This window comes from Petromyzon marinus, chromosome 61 (genome assembly GCF_048934315.1).
Source record: "Petromyzon marinus isolate PM22_M1 ecotype Great Lakes invasive population chromosome 61, UKy_Petmar_22M1.pri1.0, whole genome shotgun sequence".
Lineage (NCBI taxonomy): Eukaryota > Metazoa > Chordata > Hyperoartia > Petromyzontiformes > Petromyzontidae > Petromyzon > Petromyzon marinus.
The window spans coordinates 10,840,913-10,865,545 of NC_133727.1; the positions used below are offsets into that span (position 1 = coordinate 10,840,913).

General features: G+C 43.3%; 25 non-coding genes across 25 annotated transcripts; all 25 read left to right on the forward strand.

The window, feature by feature from the left end:
* The first annotated feature begins 152 nt into the window (after positions 1-152).
* TRNAL-AAG (transfer RNA leucine (anticodon AAG)) lies at positions 153-235 on the forward strand. Its single transcript has one exon. It is a non-coding gene; the product is annotated as a tRNA-Leu (tRNA).
* A 1,606-nt stretch (positions 236-1,841) lies between these two features.
* Positions 1,842-1,923, forward strand: TRNAL-AAG (transfer RNA leucine (anticodon AAG)). The gene has a single exon. It is a non-coding gene; the product is annotated as a tRNA-Leu (tRNA).
* A 1,598-nt stretch (positions 1,924-3,521) lies between these two features.
* TRNAL-AAG (transfer RNA leucine (anticodon AAG)) lies at positions 3,522-3,604 on the forward strand. The gene has a single exon. It is a non-coding gene; the product is annotated as a tRNA-Leu (tRNA).
* A 1,600-nt stretch (positions 3,605-5,204) lies between these two features.
* On the forward strand, positions 5,205-5,287 carry TRNAL-AAG (transfer RNA leucine (anticodon AAG)). Its single transcript has one exon. It is a non-coding gene; the product is annotated as a tRNA-Leu (tRNA).
* Positions 5,288-6,048: 761 nt separating this feature from the next.
* On the forward strand, positions 6,049-6,130 carry TRNAL-AAG (transfer RNA leucine (anticodon AAG)). The gene has a single exon. It is a non-coding gene; the product is annotated as a tRNA-Leu (tRNA).
* A 761-nt stretch (positions 6,131-6,891) lies between these two features.
* TRNAL-AAG (transfer RNA leucine (anticodon AAG)) lies at positions 6,892-6,973 on the forward strand. Its single transcript has one exon. It is a non-coding gene; the product is annotated as a tRNA-Leu (tRNA).
* Positions 6,974-8,572: 1,599 nt separating this feature from the next.
* On the forward strand, positions 8,573-8,654 carry TRNAL-AAG (transfer RNA leucine (anticodon AAG)). Its single transcript has one exon. It is a non-coding gene; the product is annotated as a tRNA-Leu (tRNA).
* Positions 8,655-10,255: 1,601 nt separating this feature from the next.
* On the forward strand, positions 10,256-10,337 carry TRNAL-AAG (transfer RNA leucine (anticodon AAG)). Its single transcript has one exon. It is a non-coding gene; the product is annotated as a tRNA-Leu (tRNA).
* Positions 10,338-11,089: 752 nt separating this feature from the next.
* On the forward strand, positions 11,090-11,173 carry TRNAL-AAG (transfer RNA leucine (anticodon AAG)). The gene has a single exon. It is a non-coding gene; the product is annotated as a tRNA-Leu (tRNA).
* A 755-nt stretch (positions 11,174-11,928) lies between these two features.
* On the forward strand, positions 11,929-12,012 carry TRNAL-AAG (transfer RNA leucine (anticodon AAG)). Its single transcript has one exon. It is a non-coding gene; the product is annotated as a tRNA-Leu (tRNA).
* Positions 12,013-12,767: 755 nt separating this feature from the next.
* On the forward strand, positions 12,768-12,849 carry TRNAL-AAG (transfer RNA leucine (anticodon AAG)). Its single transcript has one exon. It is a non-coding gene; the product is annotated as a tRNA-Leu (tRNA).
* Positions 12,850-13,608: 759 nt separating this feature from the next.
* Positions 13,609-13,692, forward strand: TRNAL-AAG (transfer RNA leucine (anticodon AAG)). Its single transcript has one exon. It is a non-coding gene; the product is annotated as a tRNA-Leu (tRNA).
* Positions 13,693-14,448: 756 nt separating this feature from the next.
* On the forward strand, positions 14,449-14,530 carry TRNAL-AAG (transfer RNA leucine (anticodon AAG)). Its single transcript has one exon. It is a non-coding gene; the product is annotated as a tRNA-Leu (tRNA).
* A 757-nt stretch (positions 14,531-15,287) lies between these two features.
* On the forward strand, positions 15,288-15,369 carry TRNAL-AAG (transfer RNA leucine (anticodon AAG)). Its single transcript has one exon. It is a non-coding gene; the product is annotated as a tRNA-Leu (tRNA).
* Positions 15,370-16,126: 757 nt separating this feature from the next.
* Positions 16,127-16,210, forward strand: TRNAL-AAG (transfer RNA leucine (anticodon AAG)). The gene has a single exon. It is a non-coding gene; the product is annotated as a tRNA-Leu (tRNA).
* A 756-nt stretch (positions 16,211-16,966) lies between these two features.
* TRNAL-AAG (transfer RNA leucine (anticodon AAG)) lies at positions 16,967-17,050 on the forward strand. Its single transcript has one exon. It is a non-coding gene; the product is annotated as a tRNA-Leu (tRNA).
* A 755-nt stretch (positions 17,051-17,805) lies between these two features.
* On the forward strand, positions 17,806-17,887 carry TRNAL-AAG (transfer RNA leucine (anticodon AAG)). Its single transcript has one exon. It is a non-coding gene; the product is annotated as a tRNA-Leu (tRNA).
* Positions 17,888-18,646: 759 nt separating this feature from the next.
* On the forward strand, positions 18,647-18,730 carry TRNAL-AAG (transfer RNA leucine (anticodon AAG)). The gene has a single exon. It is a non-coding gene; the product is annotated as a tRNA-Leu (tRNA).
* Positions 18,731-19,486: 756 nt separating this feature from the next.
* Positions 19,487-19,568, forward strand: TRNAL-AAG (transfer RNA leucine (anticodon AAG)). Its single transcript has one exon. It is a non-coding gene; the product is annotated as a tRNA-Leu (tRNA).
* Positions 19,569-20,325: 757 nt separating this feature from the next.
* Positions 20,326-20,407, forward strand: TRNAL-AAG (transfer RNA leucine (anticodon AAG)). Its single transcript has one exon. It is a non-coding gene; the product is annotated as a tRNA-Leu (tRNA).
* A 757-nt stretch (positions 20,408-21,164) lies between these two features.
* Positions 21,165-21,248, forward strand: TRNAL-AAG (transfer RNA leucine (anticodon AAG)). Its single transcript has one exon. It is a non-coding gene; the product is annotated as a tRNA-Leu (tRNA).
* A 755-nt stretch (positions 21,249-22,003) lies between these two features.
* TRNAL-AAG (transfer RNA leucine (anticodon AAG)) lies at positions 22,004-22,085 on the forward strand. Its single transcript has one exon. It is a non-coding gene; the product is annotated as a tRNA-Leu (tRNA).
* A 759-nt stretch (positions 22,086-22,844) lies between these two features.
* On the forward strand, positions 22,845-22,928 carry TRNAL-AAG (transfer RNA leucine (anticodon AAG)). The gene has a single exon. It is a non-coding gene; the product is annotated as a tRNA-Leu (tRNA).
* A 756-nt stretch (positions 22,929-23,684) lies between these two features.
* On the forward strand, positions 23,685-23,766 carry TRNAL-AAG (transfer RNA leucine (anticodon AAG)). Its single transcript has one exon. It is a non-coding gene; the product is annotated as a tRNA-Leu (tRNA).
* Positions 23,767-24,523: 757 nt separating this feature from the next.
* On the forward strand, positions 24,524-24,605 carry TRNAL-AAG (transfer RNA leucine (anticodon AAG)). The gene has a single exon. It is a non-coding gene; the product is annotated as a tRNA-Leu (tRNA).
* The last annotated feature ends 28 nt before the right edge of the window (positions 24,606-24,633 follow it).

Sequence of the window (24,633 nt, forward strand, 5' to 3'; positions counted from 1 at the left end):
TGGGTTCAATTCCCGCCGTAATAAACTGCCTTCTTTTTACAAAATGACAAACTTTAAAATGTGCTTCAGCCACGAAGATTTTGATCAAATTTTAACACGAGCTTTTGGTGATGATGCTCATTGGTGATTTCTGTTGCTGCCGTCAACGACTAGGTAGCATGGCCGAGCGGTCTCAAGGCGCTGGATTAAGGCTCCAGTCTTCTCGGAGGCGTGGGTTCAAATCCCACCGTTGCCACAGCTTGTTTTATATTAATCACAACCAGCAAAATATGTGTGTTAGCTTCGAAACGATTAAAATAAGTTCCCGACGAGATGCTGGTGATGATGTCCATTGGCCATTTTTGTTGCTGTGCCCTCAACGACCACATAGCTTGGCCGAGTGGTGTGAGACGCTGGATTTTTGCTTCATTCTCATCTGAGGAGTGAGGTTCGTGCCTCTCCACTGCCAAAACGTATTTAAAAATGAAAAAAATACCTGCAAAAAATGTTTTTAGCCAGTACAATAATACCATCCTTTCCAAACTGTCTACTGGTGATGGTGCCCATTGGCCATTTCTGGTGTTGTGTTTGGGAAATAGGCAGCGCGGCCTAACGATTTAAGGCACTGTATTTACGTACCTGTTTCTTCAGATGTGTGGATTCAGATCCCACTGCTGCAAAAATATTGTTATTACATAAAACAACTTGCATAATATGTTTTTCAGATTCTACAAGAATAAAATAGTTTCACAACAAGCTGTTGGTGTCGATGCCCATTGGCTATTTCTGGTATTACTTCTAACATTGGTAACGGGGGCTGGGTGGTCCACGGTAGCGAATTAAGTCTCCGCTTTCTTAGGAGGCGTGGGTTCAATTCCCGCCGTAATAAACTGCCTTCTTTTTACACAATGACAAACTGTAAAATGTGCTTCAGCCACGACGATTTTAATCAAACTTCAACATGAGCTTTTGATGATGATGATGCTCATTGGTGATTTCTGTTGCTGCGGTCAACGACCAGGTAGCATGGCCGAGCGGTCTAAGGCGCTGGATTAAGGCTCCAGTCTCCTCGGAGGCGTGGGTTTAAATCCCAACGCTGCTACAGCTTGTTTTATATGAATCACAACCTGCAAAATATGTTTGTTAGCTTCGAAACGATTAACATAAGTTCACGAAGAGCTGCTGGTAATTATGTCCATTGGCCATTTTTGTTGCTGTGTCATTAATGACCACATAGCTTGGCCGAGTGTTGTAAGACGTGGGATTTAGGCTTCAGTCTCTTCTGAGGAGTGAGGTTCGTGCCTCTCCACTGCCAAAACTTACTTAAAAATGAAAAAAACACCTGCAAAATATGTTTTTAGCCAGTACAATAATACCATACTTTCCAAACTGTCTACTGGTGATGGTGCCCATTGGCCATTTCTGGTGTTGGGTTTGGGAAATAGGAAGCGCGGCCTAGCGATTTAAGGCACTGCATTTACGTACCTGTTTCTTCAGATGTATGAGTTCAGATCCCACTGCTGCCAAATATTGTTTTTACATAAAACACTTCTTGCAAAATGTTTTTCCGATTCTACAATAATAAAATAGTTTCGCAACAAGCTGTTGGTGTCGATGCCAATTGGCTATTTCTGGTATTGCTTCTAACATTGGTAACGGGGGCTGGGTGGTCCACTGTAGCGAATTAAGCCTCCACTTTCCTAGGAGGCGTGGGTTCAATTCCCGCCGTAATAAACTGCCTTCTTTTTACACAATGACAAACTGTAAAATGTGCTTCAGCTACGACGATTTTTATAAAATTTTAACACGAGCTTTTGGTGATGATGCTCATTGGTGATTTCTGTTGCTGCTGTCAACGACTAGGTAGCGTGGCCGAGCGGTCTAAGGTGCTGGATTAAGGCTCCAGTCTCCTCGGAGGCGTGGGTTCAAATCCCACCGCTGCCACAGCTTGTTTTATATAAATCACAAAGAGCAAAATATGTGTGTTAGCTTCAAAACGATTAAAATAAGTTCCCGACGAGATGCTGGTGATGATGTCCATTGGTCATTTTTGTTGCAGTGCCGTCAACGACCACATAGCTTGGCCGAGTGGTGTGAGACGCTGGATTTTTGCTTCATTCTCATCTGAGGAGTGAGGTTCGTGCCTCTCCACTGCCAAAACGTAATTAAAAATGAAAAAACACCTGCAAAATATGTTTTTAGCCAGTACAATAATACCATACTTTCCAAACTGTCTACTGGTGATGGTGCCCATTGGCCATTTCTGGTGTTGGGTTTGGGAAATAGGAAGCGCGGCCGAGCGATTTAAGGCACTGCATTTACTTACCTGTTTCTTCAGATGTATGAGTTCAGATCCCACTGCTGCCAAATATTGTTTTTACATAAAACACTTCTTGCAAAATGTTTTTCCGATTCTACAAGAATAAAATAGTTTCACAACAAGCTGTTGGTGTCGATGCCCATTGGCTATTTCTGGTATTGCTTCTAACATTGGTAACGGGGGCTGGGTGGTCCACGGTAGCGAATTAAGTCTCCACTTTCTTAGGAGGCGTGGGTTGAATTCCCACCGTAATAAACTGCCTTCTTTTTACACAATGACAAACTGTAAAATGTGCTTCAGCCACGACGATTTTAATCAAACTTTAGCACGAGCTTTTGGTGATGATGCTCATTGGTGATTTCTGTTGCTGCGGTCAACGACCAGGTAGCGTGGCCGAGCGGTCTAAGGCGCTGGATTAAGGCTCCAGTCTCCTCGGAAACGTGGGTTTAAATCCCAACGCTTTTACAGTGTGTTTTATATGAATCACAACCTGCAAAATATGTTTGTTAGCTTCGAAACGATTAACATAAATACACGAAGAGCTGCTGGTAATGATGTCCATTGGCCATTTTTGTTGCTGTTTCATTAATGACCACATAGCTTGGCCGAGTGGTGTAAGACGTGGGATTTAGGCTTCAGTCTCTTCTGAGGAGTGAGGTTCGTGCCTCTCCACTGCCAAAACTTACTTAAAAATGAAAAAAACACCTGCAAAATATGTTTTTAGCCAGTATAATAATACCATACTTTCCAAACTTTCTACTGGTGATGGTGCCCATTGGCCATTTCTGGTGTTGGGTTTGGGAAATAGGAAGTGCGGCCTAGCGATTTAAGGCACTGCGTTTACGTACCTGTTTCTTCAGATGTATGAGTTCAGATCCCACTGCTGCCAAATATTGTTTTTACATAAAACACTTCTTGCAAAATGTTTTTCCGATTCTACAAGAATAAAAGTTTCACAACACGCTGTTGGTGTCGATGCCCATTGGCTATTTCTGGTATTGCTTCTAACATTGGTAACGGGGCTGGGTGGTCCACAGTAGCGAATTAAGCCTCCACTTTCTTAGGAGGCGTGGGTTCAATTCCCGCCGTAATAAACTGCCTTCTTTTTACAAAATGACAAACTGTAAAATGTGCTTCAGCCACGAAGATTTTGATCAAATTTTAACACGAGCTTTTGGTGATGATGCTCATTGGTGATTTCTGTTGCTGCCGTCAACGACTAGGTAGCGTGGCCGAGCGGTCTCAAGGCGCTGGATTAAGGCTCCAGTCTTCTCGGAGGCGTGGGTTCAAATCCCACTGTTGCCACAGCTTGTTTTATATTAATCACAACCAGCAAAATATGTGTGTTAGCTTCGAAACGATTAAAATAAGTTCCCGACGAGATGCTCGTGATGATGTCCATTGGCCATTTTTGTTGCTGTGCCCTCAACGACCACATAGCTTGGCCGAGTGGTGTCAGACGCTGGATTTTTGCTTCATTCTCATCTGAGGAGTGAGGTTCGTGCCTCTCCACTGCCAAAACGTATTTAAAAATGAAAAAAATACCTGCAAAAAATGTTTTTAGCCAGTACAATAATACCATCCTTTCCAAACTGTCTACTGGTGATGGTGCCCATTGGCCATTTCTGGTGTTGTGTTTGGGAAATAGGCAGCGCGGCCTAGCGATTTAAGGCACTGCATTTACGTACCTGTTTCTTCAGATGTGTGGATTCAGATCCCACTGCTGCAAAAATATTGTTATTACATAAAACAAGTTGCAAAATATGTTTTTCAGATTCTACAAGAATAAAATAGTTTCACAACAAGCTGTTGGTGTCGATGCCCATTGGCTATTTCTGGTATTGCTTCTAACATTGGTAATGGGGGCTGGGTGGTCCACGGTAGCGAATTAAGTCTCCACTTTCTTAGGAGGCGTGGGTTGAATTCCCGCCGTAATAAACTGCCTTCTTTTTACACAATGACAAACTGTAAAATGTGCTTCAGCCACGACGATTTTAATCAAACTTTAGCACGAGCTTTTGGTGATGATGCTCATTGGTGATTTCTGTTGCTGCGGTCAACGACCAGGTAGCGTGGCCGCGCGGTGTAAGGCGCTGGATTAAGGCTCCAGTCTCCTCGGAAACGTGGGTTTAAATCCCAACGCTTTTACAGTGTGTTTTATATGAATCACAACCTGCAAAATATGTTTGTTAGCTTCGAAACGATTAACATAAATACACGAAGAGCTGCTGGTAATGATGTCCATTGGCCATTTTTGTTGCTGTTTCATTAATGACCACATAGCTTGGCCGAGTGGTGTAAGACGTGGGATTTAGGCTTCAGTCTCTTCTGAGGAGTGAGGTTCGTGCCTCTCCACTGCCAAAACTTACTTAAAAATGAAAAAAACACCTGCAAAATATGTTTTTAGCCAGTATAATAATACCATACTTTCCAAACTTTCTACTGGTGATGGTGCCCATTGGCCATTTCTGGTGTTGGGTTTGGGAAATAGGAAGTGCGGCCTAGCGATTTAAGGCACTGCGTTTACGTACCTGTTTCTTCAGATGTATGAGTTCAGATCCCACTGCTGCCAAATATTGTTTTTACATAAAACACTTCTTGCAAAATGTTTTTCCGATTCTACAAGAATAAAAGTTTCACAACACGCTGTTGGTGTCGATGCCCATTGGCTATTTCTGGTATTGCTTCTAACATTGGTAACGGGGCTGGGTGGTCCACAGTAGCGAATTAAGCCTCCTCTTTCTTAGGAGGCGTGGGTTCAATTCCCGCCGTAATAAACTGCCTTCTTTTTACAAAATGACAAACTGTAAAATGTGCTTCAGCCACGAAGATTTTGATCAAATTTTAACACGAGCTTTTGGTGATGATGCTCATTGGTGATTTCTGTTGCTGCCGTCAACGACTAGGTAGCGTGGCCGAGCGGTCTCAAGGCGCTGGATTAAGGCTCCAGTCTTCTCGGAGGCGTGGGTTCAAATCCCACTGTTGCCACAGCTTGTTTTATATTAATCACAACCAGCAAAATATGTGTGTTAGCTTCGAAACGATTAAAATAAGTTCCCGATGAGATGCTCGTGATGATGTCCATTGGCCATTTTTGTTGCTGTGCCCTCAACGACCACATAGCTTGGCCGAGTGGTGTCAGACGCTGGATTTTTGCTTCATTCTCATCTGAGGAGTGAGGTTCGTGCCTCTCCACTGCCAAAACGTATTTAAAAATGAAAAAAATACCTGCAAAAAATGTTTTTAGCCAGTACAATAATACCATCCTTTCCAAACTGTCTACTGGTGATGGTGCCCATTGGCCATTTCTGGTGTTGTGTTTGGGAAATAGGCAGCGCGGCCTAGCGATTTAAGGCACTGCATTTACGTACCTGTTTCTTCAGATGTGTGGATTCAGATCCCACTGCTGCAAAAATATTGTTATTACATAAAACAACTTGCAAAATATGTTTTTCAGATTCTACAAGAATAAAATAGTTTCACAACAAGCTGTTGGTGTCGATGCCCATTGGCTATTTCTGGTATTGCTTCTAACATTGGTAACGGGGGCTGGGTGGTCCACGGTAGCGAATTAAGTCTCCACTTTCTTAGGAGGCGTGGGTTCAATTCCCGCCGTAATAAACTGCCTTCTTTTTACACAATGACAAACTGTAAAATGTGCTTCAGCCACAACGATTTTAATCAAACTTCAACATGAGCTTTTGATGATGATGCTCATTGGTGATATCTGTTGCTGCGGTCAGCGACCAGGTAGCATGGCCGAGTGGTCTAAGGCGCTGGATTAAGGCTCCAGTCTCCTCGGAGGCCTGGGTTTAAATCCCAACGCTGCTACAGCTTGTTTTATATGAATCACAACCTGCAAAATATGTTTGTTAGCTTCGAAACGATTAACATAAGTTCACGAAGAGCTGCTGGTAATTATGTCCATTGGCCATTTTTGTTGCTGTGTCATTAATGACCACATAGCTTGGCCGAGTGTTGTAAGATGTGGGATTTAGGCTTCAGTCTCTTCTGAGGAGTGAGGTTCGTGCCTCTCCACTGCCAAAACTTACTTAAAAATGAAAAAAAACACCTGCAAAATGTGTTTTTAGCCAGTACAATAATACCATACTTTCCAAACTGTCTACTGGTGATGGTGCCCATTGGCCATTTCTGGTGTTGGGTTTGGGAAATAGGAAGCGCGGCCTAGCGATTTAAGGCACTGCATTTACGTACCTGTTTCTTCAGATGTATGAGTTCAGATCCCACTGCTGCCAAATATTGTTTTTACATAAAACACTTCTTGCAAAATGTTTTTCCGATTCTACAATAATAAAATAGTTTCGCAACAAGATGTTGGTGTCGATGCCAATTGGTTATTTCTGGTATTGCTTCTAACATTGGTAACGGGGGCTGGGTGGTCCACGGTAGCGAATTAAGCCTCCACTTTCCTAGGAGGCGTGGGTTCAATTCCCGCCGTAATAAACTGCCTTCTTTTTACACAATGACAAACTGTAAAATGTGCTTCAGCTACGACGATTTTTATAAAATTTTAACACGAGCTTTTGGTGATGATGCTCATTAGTGATTTCTGTTGCTGCTGTCAACGACTAGGTAGCGTGGCCGAGCGGTCTAAGGCGTTGGATTAAGGCTCCAGTCTCCTCGGAGGCGTGGGTTCAAATCCCACCGCTGCCACAGCTTGTTTTATATAAATCACAAAGAGCAAAATATGTGTGTTAGCTTCAAAACGATTAAAATAAGTTCCCGACGAGATGCTGGTGATGTCCATTGGTCATTTTTGTTGCAGTGCCGTCAACGACAACATAGCTTGGCCGAGTGGTGTGAGACGCTGGATTTTTGCTTCATTCTCATCTGAGGAGTGAGGTTCGTGCCTCTCCACTGCCAAAACGTATTTAAAAATGAAAAAACACCTGCAAAATATGTTTTTAGCCAGTACAATAATACCATCCTTTCCAAACTGTCTACTGGTGATGGTGCCCATTGGCCATTTCTGGTGTTGTGTTTGGGAAATAGGCAGTGCGGCCTAGCGATTTAAGGCACTGCATTTACGTACCCGTTTCTTCAGATGTGTGGATTCAGATCCCACTGCTGCAAAAATATTGTTATTACATAAAACAACTTGCAAAATATGTTTTTCAGATTCTACAAGAATAAAATAGTTTCACAACAAGCTGTTGGTGTCGATGCCCATTAGCTATTTCTGGTATTGCTTCTAACATTGGTAACGGGGGCTGGGTGGTCCACGGTAGCGAATTAAGTCTCCACTTTCTTAGGAGGCGTGGGTTCAATTCTCGCCGTAATAAACTGCCTTCTTTTTACACAATGACAAACTGTAAAATGTGCTTCAGCCACGACGATTTTAATCAAACTTCAACATGAGCTTTTGGTGATGATGCTCATTGGTGATTTCTGTTGCTGCGGTCAACGACCAGGTAGCATGGCCGAGCGGTCTAAGGCGCTGGATTAAGGCTCCAGTCTTCTCGGAGGCGTGGGTTTAAATCCCAACGCTGCTACAGCTTGTTTTATATGAATCACAACCTGCAAAATATGTTTGTTAGCTTCGAAACGATTAAAATAAGTTCCCGACGAGATGCTGGTGATGATGTCCATTGGCCATTTTTGTTGCTGTGCCCTCAACGACCACATAGCTTGGCCGAGTGGTGTCAGACGCTGGATTTTTGCTTCATTCTCATCTGAGGAGTGAGGTTCGTGCCTCTCCACTGCCAAAACGTATTTAAAAATGAAAAAATACCTGCACAAAATGTTTTTAGCCAGTACAATAATACCATCCTTTCCAAACTGTCTACTGGTGATGGTGCCCATTGGCCATTTCTGGTGTTGTGTTTGGGAAATAGGCAGCGCGGCCTAGCGATTTAAGGCACTGCATTTACATACCTGTTTCTTCAGATGTGTGGATTCAGATCCCACTGCTGCAAAAATATTGTTATTACATAAAACAACTTGCAAAATATGTTTTTCAGATTCTACAAGAATAAAATAGTTTCACAACAAGCTGTTGGTGTCGATGCCCATTGGCTATTTCTGGTATTGCTTCTAACATTGGTAACGGGGGCTGGGTGGTCCACGGTAGCGAATTAAGTCTCCACTTTCCTAGGATGCGTGGGTTCAATTCCCGCCGTAATAAACTGCCTTCTTTTTACAAAATGACAAACTATAAAATGTGCTTCAGCCACGAAGATTTTAATCAAATTTTAACACGAGCTTTTGGTGATGATGCGCATTGGTGATTTCTGTTGCTGCGGTCAACGACTAGGTCGCATGGCCGAGCGGTCTAAGGCGCTGGATTAAGGCTCCAGTCTTCTCGGAGGCGTGGGTTCAAATCCCACCGCTGCCACAGCTTCTTTTATATGAATCACAACCTGCAAAATATGTTTGTTAGCTTCGAAACGATTAAAATAAGTTCACGAAGAGCTGCTGGTAATGACGTCCATTGGCCATTTTTGTTGCTGTGTCATTAATGACCACATAGCTTGGCCTAGTGGTGTAAGACGTGGGATTTAGGTTTCAGTCTCTTCTGAGGAGTGAGGTTCGTGCCTCTCCACTGCCAAAACGTATTTAAAAATGAAAAAACACCTGCAAAATATGTTTTTAGCCAGTACAATAATACCATCCTTTCCAAACTGTCTACTGGTGATGGTGCCCATTGGCCATTTCTGGTGTTGTGTTTGGGAAATAGGCAGCGCGGCCGAGCGATTTCAGGCACTGCATTTACGTACCTGTTTCTTCAGATGTGTGGATTCAGATCCCACTGCTGCCAAATATTGTTATTAAATAAAACAACTTGCAAAATATGTTTTTCAGATTCTACAATAATAAAATAGATTCACAACAAGCTGTTGGTGTCAATGCCCATTGGCTATTTCTGGTATTGCTTCTAACATTGGTAACGGGGGCTGGGTGGTCCACGTTTGCGAATTAAGTCTACACTTTCCTAGGAGGCGTGGGTTCAATTCCCGCCGTAATAAACTGCCTTCTTTTTCACAATGACAAACTGTGAAATGTGCTTCAGCCACGACGATTTTAATCAAACTTTAACACGAGCTTTTGGTGATGATGCTCATTGGTCATTTCTGTTGCTGCGGTCAGCGACCAGGTAGCGTGGCCGAGCAGTCTAAGGCGCTGGATTAAGGCTCCAGTCTCCTCGGAGGCGTGGGTTTAAATCCCAACGCTGCTACAGCTTGTTGTATATGAATCACAACCTGCAAAATATGTTTGTTAGCTTCGAAACGATTATCATAAGTTCACGAAGAGCTGCTGGTAATGATGTCCATTGGCCATTTTTGTTGCTGTGTCATTAATGACCACATAGCTTGGCCGAGTAGTGTAAGACGTGGGATTTAGGCTTCAGTCTCTTCTGAGTTGTGAGGTTCGTGCCTCTCCACTGCCAAAACTTACTTAAAAATGAAAAAAACACCTGCAAAATATGTTTTTAGCCAGTACAATAATACCATCCTTTCCAAACTGTCTACTGGTGATGGTGCCCATTGGCCATTTCTGGTGTTGGGTTTGGGAAATAGGAAGTGCGGCCTAGCAATTTAAGGCACTGCATTTACGTACCTGTTTCTTCAGATGTATGAGTTCAGATCCCACTGCTTCCAAATATTGTTTTTACATAAAACACTTCTTGCAAAATGTTTTTTCCGATTCTACAAGAATAAAATAGTTTCACAACAAGCTGTTGGTGTCGATGCCCATTGGCTATTTCTGGTATTGCTTCTAACATTGGTAACGGGGCTGGGTGGTTTCACAGTAGCGAATTAAGCCTCCACTTTCTTAGGAGGCGTGGGTTCAATTCCCGCCGTAATAGACTGCCTTCTTTTTACAAAATGACAAACTATAAAATGTGCTTCAGCCACGAAGATTTTAATCAAATTTTAACACGAGCTTTTGGTGATGATGCGCATTGGTGATTTCTGTTGCTGCGGTCAACGACTAGGTCGCATGGCCGAGCGGTCTAAGGCGCTGGATTAAGGCTCCAGTCTTCTCGGAGGCGTGGGTTCAAATCCCACCGCTGCCACAGCTTGTTTTATATGAATCACAACCTGCAAAATATGTGTTAGCTTCGAAACGATTAAAATAAGTTCCCGACGAGATGCTGGTGATGATGTCCATTGGCCATTTTTGTTGCTGTGCCGTCAACGACCACATAGCTTGACCGAGTGGTGTGAGACGCTGGATTTTTGCTTCATTCTCATCTGAGGAGTGAGGTTCGTGCCTCTCCACTGCCAAAACGTATTTAAAAATGAAAAAACACCTGCAAAATGTTTTTAGCCAGTACAATAATACCATCCTTTCCAAACTGTTTACTGGTGATGGTGCCCTTTGGCCATTTCTGGTGTTGTGTTTGGGAAATAGGCAGCGCGGCCTAGCGATTTAAGGCACTGTATTTACGTACCTGTTTCTTCAGATGTGTGGATTCAGATCCCACTGCTGCCAAATATTGTTATTACATAAAACAACTTGCAAAATATGTTTTTCAGATTCTACAGTAATAAAATAGATTCACAAGCTGTTGGTGTCGATGCCCATTGGCTATTTCTGGTATTGCTTCTAACATTGGTAACGGGGGCTGGGTGGTCCACGGTAGAGAATTAAGCCTCCACTTTCTTAGGAGGCGTGGGTTCAATTCCCGCCGTAATAAACTGCCTTCTTTTTAAAAAATGACAAACTATAAAATGTGCTTCAGCCACGAAGATTTTAATCAAATTTTAACACGAGCTTATGGTGATGATGCTCATTGGTGATTTCTGTTGCTGCGGTCAACGACTAGGTAGCGTGGCCGAGCGGTCTAAGGTGCTGGATTAAGGCTCCAGTCTCCTCGGAGGCGTGGGTTCAAATCCCACTGCTGCAACAGCTTGATTCATATAAATTACAACCAGCAAAATATGTGTGTTAGCTTCGAAACGATTAAAATAAGTTCCCGACGAGATGCTGGTGATGATGTCCATTGGCCATTTTTGTTGCTGTGCCATCAACGACCACATACCTTGGCCTAGTGGTGTGAGACGCTGGATTTTTGCTTCATTCTCATCTGAGGAGTGAGGTTCGTGCCTCTCCACTGCCAAAACGTATTTAAAAATGAAAAAACACCTGCAAAATGTTTTTAGCCAGTACAATAATACCATCCTTTCCAAACTGTTTACTGGTGATGGTGCCCTTTGGCCATTTCTGGTGTTGTGTTTGGGAAATAGGCAGCGTGGCCTAGCGATTTAAGGCACTGTATTTACGTACCTGTTTCTTCAGATGTGTGGATTCAGATCCCACTGCTGCCAAATATTGTTATTACATAAAACAACTTGCAAAATATGTTTTTCAGATTCTACAATAATAAAATAGATTCACAACAAGCTGTTGGTGTCGATGCCCATTGGCTATTTCTGGTATTGCTTCTAACATTGGTAACGGGGGCTGGGTGGTCCACGGTAGAGAATTAAGCCTCCACTTTCTTAGGAGGCGTGGGTTCAATTCCCGCCGTAATAAACTGCCTTCTTTTAAAAAAATGACAAACTATAAAATGTGCTTCAGCCACGAAGATTTTAATCAAATTTTAACACGAGCTTATGGTGATGATGCGCATTGGTGATTTCTGTTGCTGCGGTCAACGACTAGGTAGCGTGGCCGAGCGGTCTAAGGCGCTGGATTAAGACTCCAGTCTCCTCGGAGGCGTGGGTTCAAATCCTACTGCTGCAACAGCTTGATTCATATAAATCACAACCAGCAAAATATGTGTGTTAGCTTCGAAACGATTAAAATAAGTTCCCGACGAGATGCTGGTGATGATGTCCATTGGCCATTTTTGTTGCTGTGCCATCAACGACCACATAGCTTGGCCTAGTGGTGTGAGACGCTGGATTTTTGCTTCATTCTCATCTGAGGAGTGAGGTTCGTGCCTCTCCACTGCCAAAATGTATTTAAAAATGAAAAAACACCTGCAAAATGTTTTTAGCCAGTACAATAATACCATCCTTTCCAAACTGTTTACTGGTGATGGTGCCCATTGGCCATTTCTGGTGTTGTGTTTGGGAAATAGGCAGCGCGGCCTAGCGATTTAAGGCACTGTATTTACGTACCTGTTTCTTCAGATGTGTGGATTCAGATCCCACTGCTGCCAAATATTGTTATTACATAAAACAACTTGCAAAATATGTTTTTCAGATTCTACAATAATAAAATAGATTCACAACAAGCTGTTGGTGTCGATGCCCATTGGCTATTTCTGGTATTGCTTCTAACATTGGTAACGGGGGCTGGGTGGTCCACGGTAGCGAATTAAGTCTCCACTTTCCTAGGAGGCGTGGGTTCAATTCCCGCCGTAATAAACTGCCTTCTTTTTACACAATGACAAACTGTAAAATGTGCTTCAGCCACGACGATTTTAATCAAATTTTAAAACGAGCTTTTGGTGATGATGCACATTGGTGATTTTTGTTGCTGCTGTCAACGACTAGGTAGCGTGGCCGAGCGGTCTAAGGCGCTGGATTAAGGCTCCAGTCTCCTCGGAGGCGTGGGTTCAAATCCCACTGCTGCAACGGCTTGATTCATATAAATCACAACCAGCAAAATATGTGTGTTAGCTTCGAAACGATTAAAATAAGTTCCCGACGAGATGCTGGTGATGATGTCCATTGGCCAGTTTTGTTGCTGTGCCGTCAACGACCACATAGCTTGGCCGAGTGGTGTGAGACGCTGGATTTTTGCTTCATTCTCATCTGAGGAGTGAGGTTCGTGCCTCTCCACTGCCAAAATGTATTTAAAAATGAAAAAACACCTGCAAAATATGTTTTTAGCCAGTACAATAATACCATCCTTTCCAAACTGTATACTGGTGATCGTGCCCATTGGCCATTTCTGGTGTTGGGTTTGGGAAATAGGAAGCGCGGCCTAGCGATTTAAGGCACTGCGTTTACGTACCTGTTTCTTCAGATGTATGAGTTCAGATCCCACTGCTCCCAAATATTGTTTTTACATAAAACACTTCTTGCAAAATGTTTTTCCGATTCTACAAGAATAAAATAGTTTCACAACAAGCTGTTGGTGTCAATGCCCATTGGCTATTTCTGGTATTGCTTCTAACATTGGTAACGGGGGCTGGGTGGTCCACGGTAGAGAATTAAGCCTCAACTTTCTTAGGAGGCGTGGGTTCAATTCCCGCCGTAATAAACTGCCTTCTTTTTACAAAATGACAAACTATAAAATGTGCTTCAGCCACGAAGATTTTAATCAAATTTTAACACGAGCTTATGGTGATGATGCTCATTGGTGATTTCTGTTGCTGCGGTCAACGACTAGGTAGCGTGGCCGAGCGGTCTAAGGCGCTGGATTAAGGCTCCAGTCTCCTCGGAGGCGTGGGTTCAAATCCCATTGCTGCAACAGCTTGATTCATATAAATCACAACCAGCAAAATATGTGTGTTAGCTTCGAAACGATTAAAATAAGTTCCCGACGAGATGCTGGTGATGATGTCCATTGGCCATTTTTGTTGCTGTGTCGTCAACGACCACATAGCTTGGCCGAGTGGTGTGAGACGCTGGATTTTTGCTTCATTCTCATCTGAGGAGTGAGGTTCGTGCCTCTCCACTGCCAAAACGTATTTAAAAATGAAAAAAACACCTGCAAAATGTTTTTAGCCAGTACAATAATACCATCCTTTCCAAACTGTCTACTGGTGATGGTGCCCATTGGCCATTTCTGGTGTTGTGTTTGGGAAATAGGCAGCGCGGCCTAGCGATTTAAGGCACTGTATTTACGTACCTGTTTCTTCAGATGTGTGGATTCAGATCCCACTGCTGCCAAATATTGTTATTACATAAAACACTTCTTGCAAAATGTTTTTCCGATTCTACAAGAATAAAATAGTTTCACAACAAGCTGTTGGTGTCGATGCCCATTGGCTATTTCTGGTATTGCTTCTAACATTGGTAACGGGGGCTGGGTGGTCCACGGTAGCGAATTAAGTCTCCACTTTCCTAGGAGGCGTGGGTTCAATTCCCGCCGTAATAAACTGCCTTCTTTTTACACAATGACAAACTGTAAAATGTGCTTCAGCCACGACGATTTTAATCAAATTTTAAAACGAGCTTTTGGTGATGATGCACAATGGTGATTTTTGTTGCTGCTGTCAACGACTAGGTAGCGTGGCCGAGCGATCTAAGGCGCTGGATTAAGGCTCCAGTCTCCTCGGAGGCGTGGGTTCAAATCTCACCGCTGCCACAGCTTGTTTTATATAAATCACAACCAGCAAAATATGTGTGTTAGCTTCGAAACGATTAAAATAAGTTCCCGACGAGATGCTGGTGATGATGTCCATTGGCCATTTTTGTTGCTGTGCCGTCAACGACCACATAGCTTGGCCGAGTGGTGTGAGACGCTGGATTTTTGCTTCATTCTCATCTGAGGAGTGAGGTTCGTGCCTCTCCACTGCCAAAACGTATTTAAAAATGAAAAAACACCTGCAAAATGTGTTTAGCCAGTACAATAATACCATCCTTTCCAAACTGTTTACTGGTGATGGTGCCCATTGGCCATTTCTGGTGTTGTGTTTGGGAAATAGGCAGCGCGGCCTAGCGATTTAAGGCACTGTATTTACGTACCTGTTTCTTCAGATGTGTGGATTCAGATCCCACTGCTGCCAAATATTGTTATTACATAAAACAACTTGCAAAATATGTTTTTCAGATTCTACAATAATAAAATAGATTCACAACAAGCTGTTGGTGTCGATGCCCATTGGCTATTTCTGGTATTGCTTCTAACATTGGTAACGGGGGCTGGGTGGTCCACGGTAGCGAATTAAGTCTCCACTTTCCTAGGAGGCGTGGGTTCAATTCACGCCGTAATAAACTGCCTTCTTTTTACACAATGACAAACTGTAAAATGTGCTTCAGCCACGACGATTTTAATCAAATTTTAAAACGAGCTTTTGGTGATGATGCGCATTGGTGATTTTTGTTGCTGCTGTCAACGACTAGGTAGCGTGGCCGAGCGGTCTAAGGCGCTGGATTAAGGCTCCAGTCTCCTCGGAGGCGTGGGTTCAAATCCCACCGCTGCCACAGCTTGTTTTATATAAATCACAACCAGCAAAATATGTGTGTTAGATTCGAAACGATTAAAATAAGTTCCCTACGAGATGCTGGTGATGATGTCCATTGGCCATTTTTGTTGCTGTGCCGTCAACGACCACATAGCTTGGCCGAGTGGTGTGAGACGCTGGATTTTTGCTTCATTCTTATCTGAGGAGTGAGGTTCGTACCTCTCCACTGCCAAAACGTATTTAAAAATGAAAAAACACCTGCAAAATGTTTTTAGCCAGTACAATAATACCATCCTTTCCAAACTGTCTACCGGTGATGGTGCCCATTGGCCATTTCTGGTGTTGTGTTTGGGAAATAGGCAGCGCGGCCTAGCGATTTAAGGCACTGTATTTACGTACCTGTTTCTTCAGATGTGTGGATTCAGATCCCACTGCTGCCAAATATTGTTATTACATAAAACAACTTGCAAAATATGTTTTTCAGATTCTACAATAATAAAATAGATTCACAACAAGCTGTTGGTGTCGATGCCCATTGCCTATTTCTGGTATTGCTTCTAACATTGGTAACGGGGGCTGGGTGGTCCACGGCAGCGAATTAAGTCTCCACTTTCCTAGGAGGCGTGGGTTCAATTCCCGCCGTAATAAACTGCCTTCTTTTTACACAATGACAAACTGTAAAATGTGCTTCAGCCACGACGATTTTAATCAAATTTTAAAACGAGCTTTTGGTGATGATGCACATTGGTGATTTCTGTTGCTACTGTCAACGACTAGGTAGCGTGGCCGAGCGGTCTAAGGCGCTGGATTAAGGCTCCAGTCTCCTCGGAGGCGTGGGTTCAAATCCCACTGCTGCAACAGCTTGATTCATATAAATCACAACCAGCAAAATATGTGTGTTAGCTTCGAAACGATTAAAATAAGTTCCCGACGAGATGCTGGTGATGATGTCCATTGGCCATTTTTGTTGCTGTGCCGTCAACGACCACATAGCTTGGCCGAGTGGTGTGAGACGCTGGATTTTTGCTTCATTCTCATCTGAGGAGTGAGGTTCGTGCCTCTCCACTGCCAAAACGTATTTAAAAATGAAAAAAACACCTGCAAAATGTTTTTAGCCAGTACAATAATACCATCCTTTCCAAACTGTCTACTGGTGATGGTGCCCATTGGCCATTTCTGGTGTTGTGTTTGGGAAATAGGCAGCGCGGCCTAGCGATTTAAGGCACTGTATTTACGTACCTGTTTCTTCAGATGTGTGGATTCAGATCCCACTGCTGCCAAATATTGTTATTACATAAAACACTTCTTGCAAAATGTTTTTCCGATTCTACAATAATAAAATAGATTCACAACAAGCTGTTGGTGTCGATGCCCATTGGCTATTTCTGGTATTGCTTCTAACATTGGTAACGGGGGCTGGGTGGTCCACGGTAGAGAATTAAGCCTCCACTTTCTTAGGAGGCGTGGGTTCAATTCCCGCCGTAATAAACTGCCTTCTTTTAAAAAAATGACAAACTATAAAATGTGCTTCAGCCACGAAGATTTTAATCAAATTTTAACACGAGCTTATGGTGATGATGCTCATTGGTGATTTCTGTTGCTGCGGTCAACGACTAGGTAGCGTGGCCGAGCGGTCTAAGGCGCTGGATTAAGGCTCCAGTCTCCTCGGAGGCGTGGGTTCAAATCCTACTGCTGCAACAGCTTGATTCATATAAATCACAACCAGCAAAATATGTGTGTTAGCTTCGAAACGATTAAAATAAGTTCCCGACGAGATGCTGGTGATGATGTCCATTGGCCATTTTTGTTGCTGTGCCATCAACGACCACATAGCTTGGCCTAGTGGTGTGAGACGCTGGATTTTTGCTTCATTCTCATCTGAGGAGTGAGGTTCGTGCCTCTCCACTGCCAAAACGTATTTAAAAATGAAAAAACACCTGCAAAATGTTTTTAGCCAGTACAATAATACCATCCTTTCCAAACTGTTTACTGGTGATGGTGCCCATTGGCCATTTCTGGTGTTGTGTTTGGGAAATAGGCAGCGCGGCCTAGCGATTTAAGGCACTGTATTTACGTACCTGTTTCTTCAGATGTGTGGATTCAGATCCCACTGCTGCCAAATATTGTTATTACATAAAACAACTTGCAAAATATGTTTTTCAGATTCTACAATAATAAAATAGATTCACAACAAGCTGTTGGTGTCGATGCCCATTGGCTATTTCTGGTATTGCTTCTAACATTGGTAACGGGGGCTGGGTGGTCCACGGTAGCGAATTAAGTCTCCACTTTCCTAGGAGGCGTGGGTTCAATTCCCGCCGTAATAAACTGCCTTCTTTTTACACAATGACAAACTGTAAAATGTGCTTCAGCCACGACGATTTTAATCAAATTTTAAAACGAGCTTTTGGTGATGATGCACATTGGTGATTTTTGTTGCTGCTGTCAACGACTAGGTAGCGTGGCCGAGCGGTCTAAGGCGCTGGATTAAGGCTCCAGTCTCCTCGGAGGCGTGGGTTCAAATCCCACTGCTGCAACGGCTTGATTCATATAAATCACAACCAGCAAAATATGTGTGTTAGCTTCGAAACGATTAAAATAAGTTCCCGACGAGATGCTGGTGATGATGTCCATTGGCCAGTTTTGTTGCTGTGCCGTCAACGACCACATAGCTTGGCCGAGTGGTGTGAGACGCTGGATTTTTGCTTCATTCTCATCTGAGGAGTGAGGTTCGTGCCTCTCCACTGCCAAAATGTATTTAAAAATGAAAAAACACCTGCAAAATATGTTTTTAGCCAGTACAATAATACCATCCTTTCCAAACTGTATACTGGTGATCGTGCCCATTGGCCATTTCTGGTGTTGGGTTTGGGAAATAGGAAGCGCGGCCTAGCGATTTAAGGCACTGCGTTTACGTACCTGTTTCTTCAGATGTATGAGTTCAGATCCCACTGCTCCCAAATATTGTTTTTACATAAAACACTTCTTGCAAAATGTTTTTCCGATTCTACAAGAATAAAATAGTTTCACAACAAGCTGTTGGTGTTAATGCCCATTGGCTATTTCTGGTATTGCTTCTAACATTGGTAACGGGGGCTGGGTGGTCCACGGTAGAGAATTAAGCCTCAACTTTCTTAGGAGGCGTGGGTTCAATTCCCGCCGTAATAAACTGCCTTCTTTTTACAAAATGACAAACTATAAAATGTGCTTCAGCCACGAAGATTTTAATCAAATTTTAACACGAGCTTATGGTGATGATGCTCATTGGTGATTTCTGTTGCTGCGGTCAACGACTAGGTAGCGTGGCCGAGCGGTCTAAGGCGCTGGATTAAGGCTCCAGTCTCCTCGGAGGCGTGGGTTCAAATCCCATTGCTGCAACAGCTTGATTCATATAAATCACAACCAGCAAAATATGTGTGTTAGCTTCGAAACGATTAAAATAAGTTCCCGACGAGATGCTGGTGATGATGTCCATTGGCCATTTTTGTTGCTGTGTCGTCAACGACCACATAGCTTGGCCGAGTGGTGTGAGACGCTGGATTTTTGCTTCATTCTCATCTGAGGAGTGAGGTTCGTGCCTCTCCACTGCCAAAACGTATTTAAAAATGAAAAAAACACCTGCAAAATGTTTTTAGCCAGTACAATAATACCATCCTTTCCAAACTGTCTACTGGTGATGGTGCCCATTGGCCATTTCTGGTGTTGTGTTTGGGAAATAGGCAGCGCGGCCTAGCGATTTAAGGCACTGTATTTACGTACCTGTTTCTTCAGATGTGTGGATTCAGATCCCACTGCTGCCAAATATTGTTATTACATAAAACACTTCTTGCAAAATGTTTTTCCGATTCTACAAGAATAAAATAGTTTCACAACAAGCTGTTGGTGTCGATGCCCATTGGCTATTTCTGGTATTGCTTCTAACATTGGTAACGGGGGCTGGGTGGTCCACGGTAGCGAATTAAGTCTCCACTTTCCTAGGAGGCGTGGGTTCAATTCCCGCCGTAATAAACTGCCTTCTTTTTACACAATGACAAACTGTAAAATGTGCTTCAGCCACGACGATTTTAATCAAATTTTAAAACGAGCTTTTGGTGATGATGCACATTGGTGATTTTTGTTGCTGCTGTCAACGACTAGGTAGCGTGGCCGAGCGATCTAAGGCGCTGGATTAAGGCTCCAGTCTCCTCGGAGGCGTGGGTTCAAATCCCACCGCTGCCACAGCTTGTTTTATATAAATCACAACCAGCAAAATATGTGTGTTAGCTTCGAAACGATTAAAATAAGTTCCCGACGAGATGCTGGTGATGATGTCCATTGGCCATTTTTGTTGCTGTGCCGTCAACGACCACATAGCTTGGCCGAGTGGTGTGAGACGCTGGATTTTTGCTTCATTCTCATCTGAGGAGTGAGGTTCGTGCCTCTCCACTGCCAAAACGTATTTAAAAATGAAAAAACACCTGCAAAATGTTTTTAGCCAGTACAATAATACCATCCTTTCCAAACTGTTTACTGGTGATGGTGCCCATTGGCCATTTCTGGTGTTGTGTTTGGGAAATAGGCAGCGCGGCCTAGCGATTTAAGGCACTGTATTTACGTACCTGTTTCTTCAGATGTGTGGATTCAGATCCCACTGCTGCCAAATATTGTTATTACATAAAACAACTTGCAAAATATGTTTTTCAGATTCTACAATAATAAAATAGATTCACAACAAGCTGTTGGTGTCGATGCCCATTGGCTATTTCTGGTATTGCTTCTAACATTGGTAACGGGGGCTGGGTGGTCCACGGTAGCGAATTAAGTCTCCACTTTCCTAGGAGGCGTGGGTTCAATTCCCGCCGTAATAAACTGCCTACTTTTTACACAATGACAAACTGTAAAATGTGCTTCAGCCACGACGATTTTAATCAAATTTTAAAACGAGCTTTTGGTGATGCTGCGCATTGGTGATTTTTGTTGCTGCTGTCAACGACTAGGTAGCGTGGCCGAGCGGTCTAAGGCGCTGGATTAAGGCTCCAGTCTCCTCGGAGGCGTGGGTTCAAATCCCACCGCTGCCACAGCTTGTTTTATATAAATCACAACCAGCAAAATATGTGTGTTAGCTTCGAAACGATTAAAATAAGTTCCCGACGAGATGCTGGTGATGATGTCCATTGGCCATTTTTGTTGCTGTGCCGTCAACGACCACATAGCTTGGCCGAGTGGTGTGAGACGCTGGATTTTTGCTTCATTCTCATCTGAGGAGTGAGGTTCGTGCCTCTCCACTGCCAAAACGTATTTAAAAATGAAAAAACACCTGCAAAATGTTTTTAGCCAGTACAATAATACCATCCTTTCCAAACTGTCTACTGGTGATGGTGCCCATTGGCCATTTCTGGTGTTGTGTTTGGGAAATAGGCAGCGCGGCCTAGCGATTTAAGGCACTGTATTTACGTACCTGTTTCTTCAGATGTGTGGATTCAGATCCCACTGCTCCCAAATATTGTTTTTACATAAAACACTTCTTGCAAAATGTTTTTCCGATTCTACAAGAATAAAATAGTTTCACAACAAGCTGTTGGTGTTAATGCCCATTGGCTATTTCTGGTATTGCTTCTAACATTGGTAACGGGGGCTGGGTGGTCCACGGTAGAGAATTAAGCCTCAACTTTCTTAGGAGGCGTGGGTTCAATTCCCGCCGTAATAAACTGCCTTCTTTTAAAAAAATGACAAACTATAAAATGTGCTTCAGCCACGAAGATTTTAATCAAATTTTAACACGAGCTTATGGTGATGATGCTCATTGGTGATTTCTGTTGCTGCGGTCAACGACTAGGTAGCGTGGCCGAGCGGTCTAAGGCGCTGGATTAAGGCTCCAGTCTCCTCGGAGGCGTGGGTTCAAATCCTACTGCTGCAACAGCTTGATTCATATAAATCACAACCAGCAAAATATGTGTGTTAGCTTCGAAACGATTAAAATAAGTTCCCGACGAGATGCTGGTGATGATGTCCATTGGCCATTTTTGTTGCTGTGCCATCAACGACCACATAGCTTGGCCTAGTGGTGTGAGACGCTGGATTTTTGCTTCATTCTCATCTGAGGAGTGAGGTTCGTGCCTCTCCACTGCCAAAACGTATTTAAAAATGAAAAAACACCTGCAAAATGTTTTTAGCCAGTACAATAATACCATCCTTTCCAAACTGTTTACTGGTGATGGTGCCCATTGGCCATTTCTGGTGTTGTGTTTGGGAAATAGGCAGCGCGGCCTAGCGATTTAAGGCACTGTATTTACGTACCTGTTTCTTCAGATGTGTGGATTCAGATCCCACTGCTGCCAAATATTGTTATTACATAAAACAACTTGCAAAATATGTTTTTCAGATTCTACAATAATAAAATAGATTCACAACAAGCTGTTGGTGTCGATGCCCATTGGCTATTTCTGGTATTGCTTCTAACATTGGTAACGGGGGCTGGGTGGTCCACGGTAGCGAATTAAGTCTCCACTTTCCTAGGAGGCGTGGGTTCAATTCCCGCCGTAATAAACTGCCTTCTTTTTACACAATGACAAACTGTAAAATGTGCTTCAGCCACGACGATTTTAATCAAATTTTAAAACGAGCTTTTGGTGATGATGCACATTGGTGATTTTTGTTGCTGCTGTCAACGACTAGGTAGCGTGGCCGAGCGGTCTAAGGCGCTGGATTAAGGCTCCAGTCTCCTCGGAGGCGTGGGTTCAAATCCCACTGCTGCAACGGCTTGATTCATATAAATCACAACCAGCAAAATATGTGTGTTAGCTTCGAAACGATTAAAATAAGTTCCCGACGAGATGCTGGTGATGATGTCCATTGGCCAGTTTTGTTGCTGTGCCGTCAACGACCACATAGCTTGGCCGAGTGGTGTGAGACGCTGGATTTTTGCTTCATTCTCATCTGAGGAGTGAGGTTCGTGCCTCTCCACTGCCAAAATGTATTTAAAAATGAAAAAACACCTGCAAAATATGTTTTTAGCCAGTACAATAATACCATCCTTTCCAAACTGTATACTGGTGATCGTGCCCATTGGCCATTTCTGGTGTTGGGTTTGGGAAATAGGAAGCGCGGCCTAGCGATTTAAGGCACTGCGTTTACGTACCTGTTTCTTCAGATGTATGAGTTCAGATCCCACTGCTCCCAAATATTGTTTTTACATAAAACACTTCTTGCAAAATGTTTTTCCGATTCTACAAGAATAAAATAGTTTCACAACAAGCTGTTGGTGTTAATGCCCATTGGCTATTTCTGGTATTGCTTCTAACATTGGTAACGGGGGCTGGGTGGTCCACGGTAGAGAATTAAGCCTCAACTTTCTTAGGAGGCGTGGGTTCAATTCCCGCCGTAATAAACTGCCTTCTTTTTACAAAATGACAAACTATAAAATGTGCTTCAGCCACGAAGATTTTAATCAAATTTTAACACGAGCTTATGGTGATGATGCTCATTGGTGATTTCTGTTGCTGCGGTCAACGACTAGGTAGCGTGGCCGAGCGGTCTAAGGCGCTGGATTAAGGCTCCAGTCTCCTCGGAGGCGTGGGTTCAAATCCCATTGCTGCAACAGCTTGATTCATATAAATCACAACCAGCAAAATATGTGTGTTAGCTTCGAAACGATTAAAATAAGTTCCCGACGAGATGCTGGTGATGATGTCCATTGGCCATTTTTGTTGCTGTGTCGTCAACGACCACATAGCTTGGCCGAGTGGTGTGAGACGCTGGATTTTTGCTTCATTCTCATCTGAGGAGTGAGGTTCGTGCCTCTCCACTGCCAAAACGTATTTAAAAATGAAAAAAACACCTGCAAAATGTTTTTAGCCAGTACAATAATACCATCCTTTCCAAACTGTCTACTGGTGATGGTGCCCATTGGCCATTTCTGGTGTTGTGTTTGGGAAATAGGCAGCGCGGCCTAGCGATTTAAGGCACTGTATTTACGTACCTGTTTCTTCAGATGTGTGGATTCAGATCCCACTGCTGCCAAATATTGTTATTACATAAAACACTTCTTGCAAAATGTTTTTCCGATTCTACAAGAATAAAATAGTTTCACAACAAGCTGTTGGTGTCGATGCCCATTGGCTATTTCTGGTATTGCTTCTAACATTGGTAACGGGGGCTGGGTGGTCCACGGTAGCGAATTAAGTCTCCACTTTCCTAGGAGGCGTGGGTTCAATTCCCGCCGTAATAAACTGCCTTCTTTTTACACAATGACAAACTGTAAAATGTGCTTCAGCCACGACGATTTTAATCAAATTTTAAAACGAGCTTTTGGTGATGATGCACATTGGTGATTTTTGTTGCTGCTGTCAACGACTAGGTAGCGTGGCCGAGCGATCTAAGGCGCTGGATTAAGGCTCCAGTCTCCTCGGAGGCGTGGGTTCAAATCCCACCGCTGCCACAGCTTGTTTTATATAAATCACAACCAGCAAAATATGTGTGTTAGCTTCGAAACGATTAAAATAAGTTCCCGACGAGATGCTGGTGATGATGTCCATTGGCCATTTTTGTTGCTGTGCCGTCAACGACCACATAGCTTGGCCGAGTGGTGTGAGACGCTGGATTTTTGCTTCATTCTCATCTGAGGAGTGAGGTTCGTGCCTCTCCACTGCCAAAACGTATTTAAAAATGAAAAAACACCTGCAAAATGTTTTTAGCCAGTACAATAATACCATCCTTTCCAAACTGTCTACTGGTGATGGTGCCCATTGGCCATTTCTGGTGTTGTGTTTGGGAAATAGGCAGCGCGGCCTAGCGATTTAAGGCACTGTATTTACGTACCTGTTTCTTCAGATGTGTGGATTCAGATCCCACTGCTGCCAAATATTGTTATTACATAAAACACTTCTTGCAAAATGTTTTTCCGATTCTACAAGAATAAAATAGTTTCACAACAAGCTGTTGGTGTCGATGCCCATTGGCTATTTCTGGTATTGCTTCTAACATTGGTAACGGGGGCTGGGTGGTCCACGGTAGCGAATTAAGTCTCCACTTTCCTAGGAGGCGTGGGTTCAATTCACGCCGTAATAAACTGCCTTCTTTTTACACAATGACAAACTGTAAAATGTGCTTCAGCCACGACGATTTTAATCAAATTTTAAAACGAGCTTTTGGTGATGATGCGCATTGGTGATTTTTGTTGCTGCTGTCAACGACTAGGTAGCGTGGCCGAGCGGTCTAAGGCGCTGGATTAAGGCTCCAGTCTCCTCGGAGGCGTGGGTTCAAATCCCACCGCTGCCACAGCTTGTTTTATATAAATCACAACCAG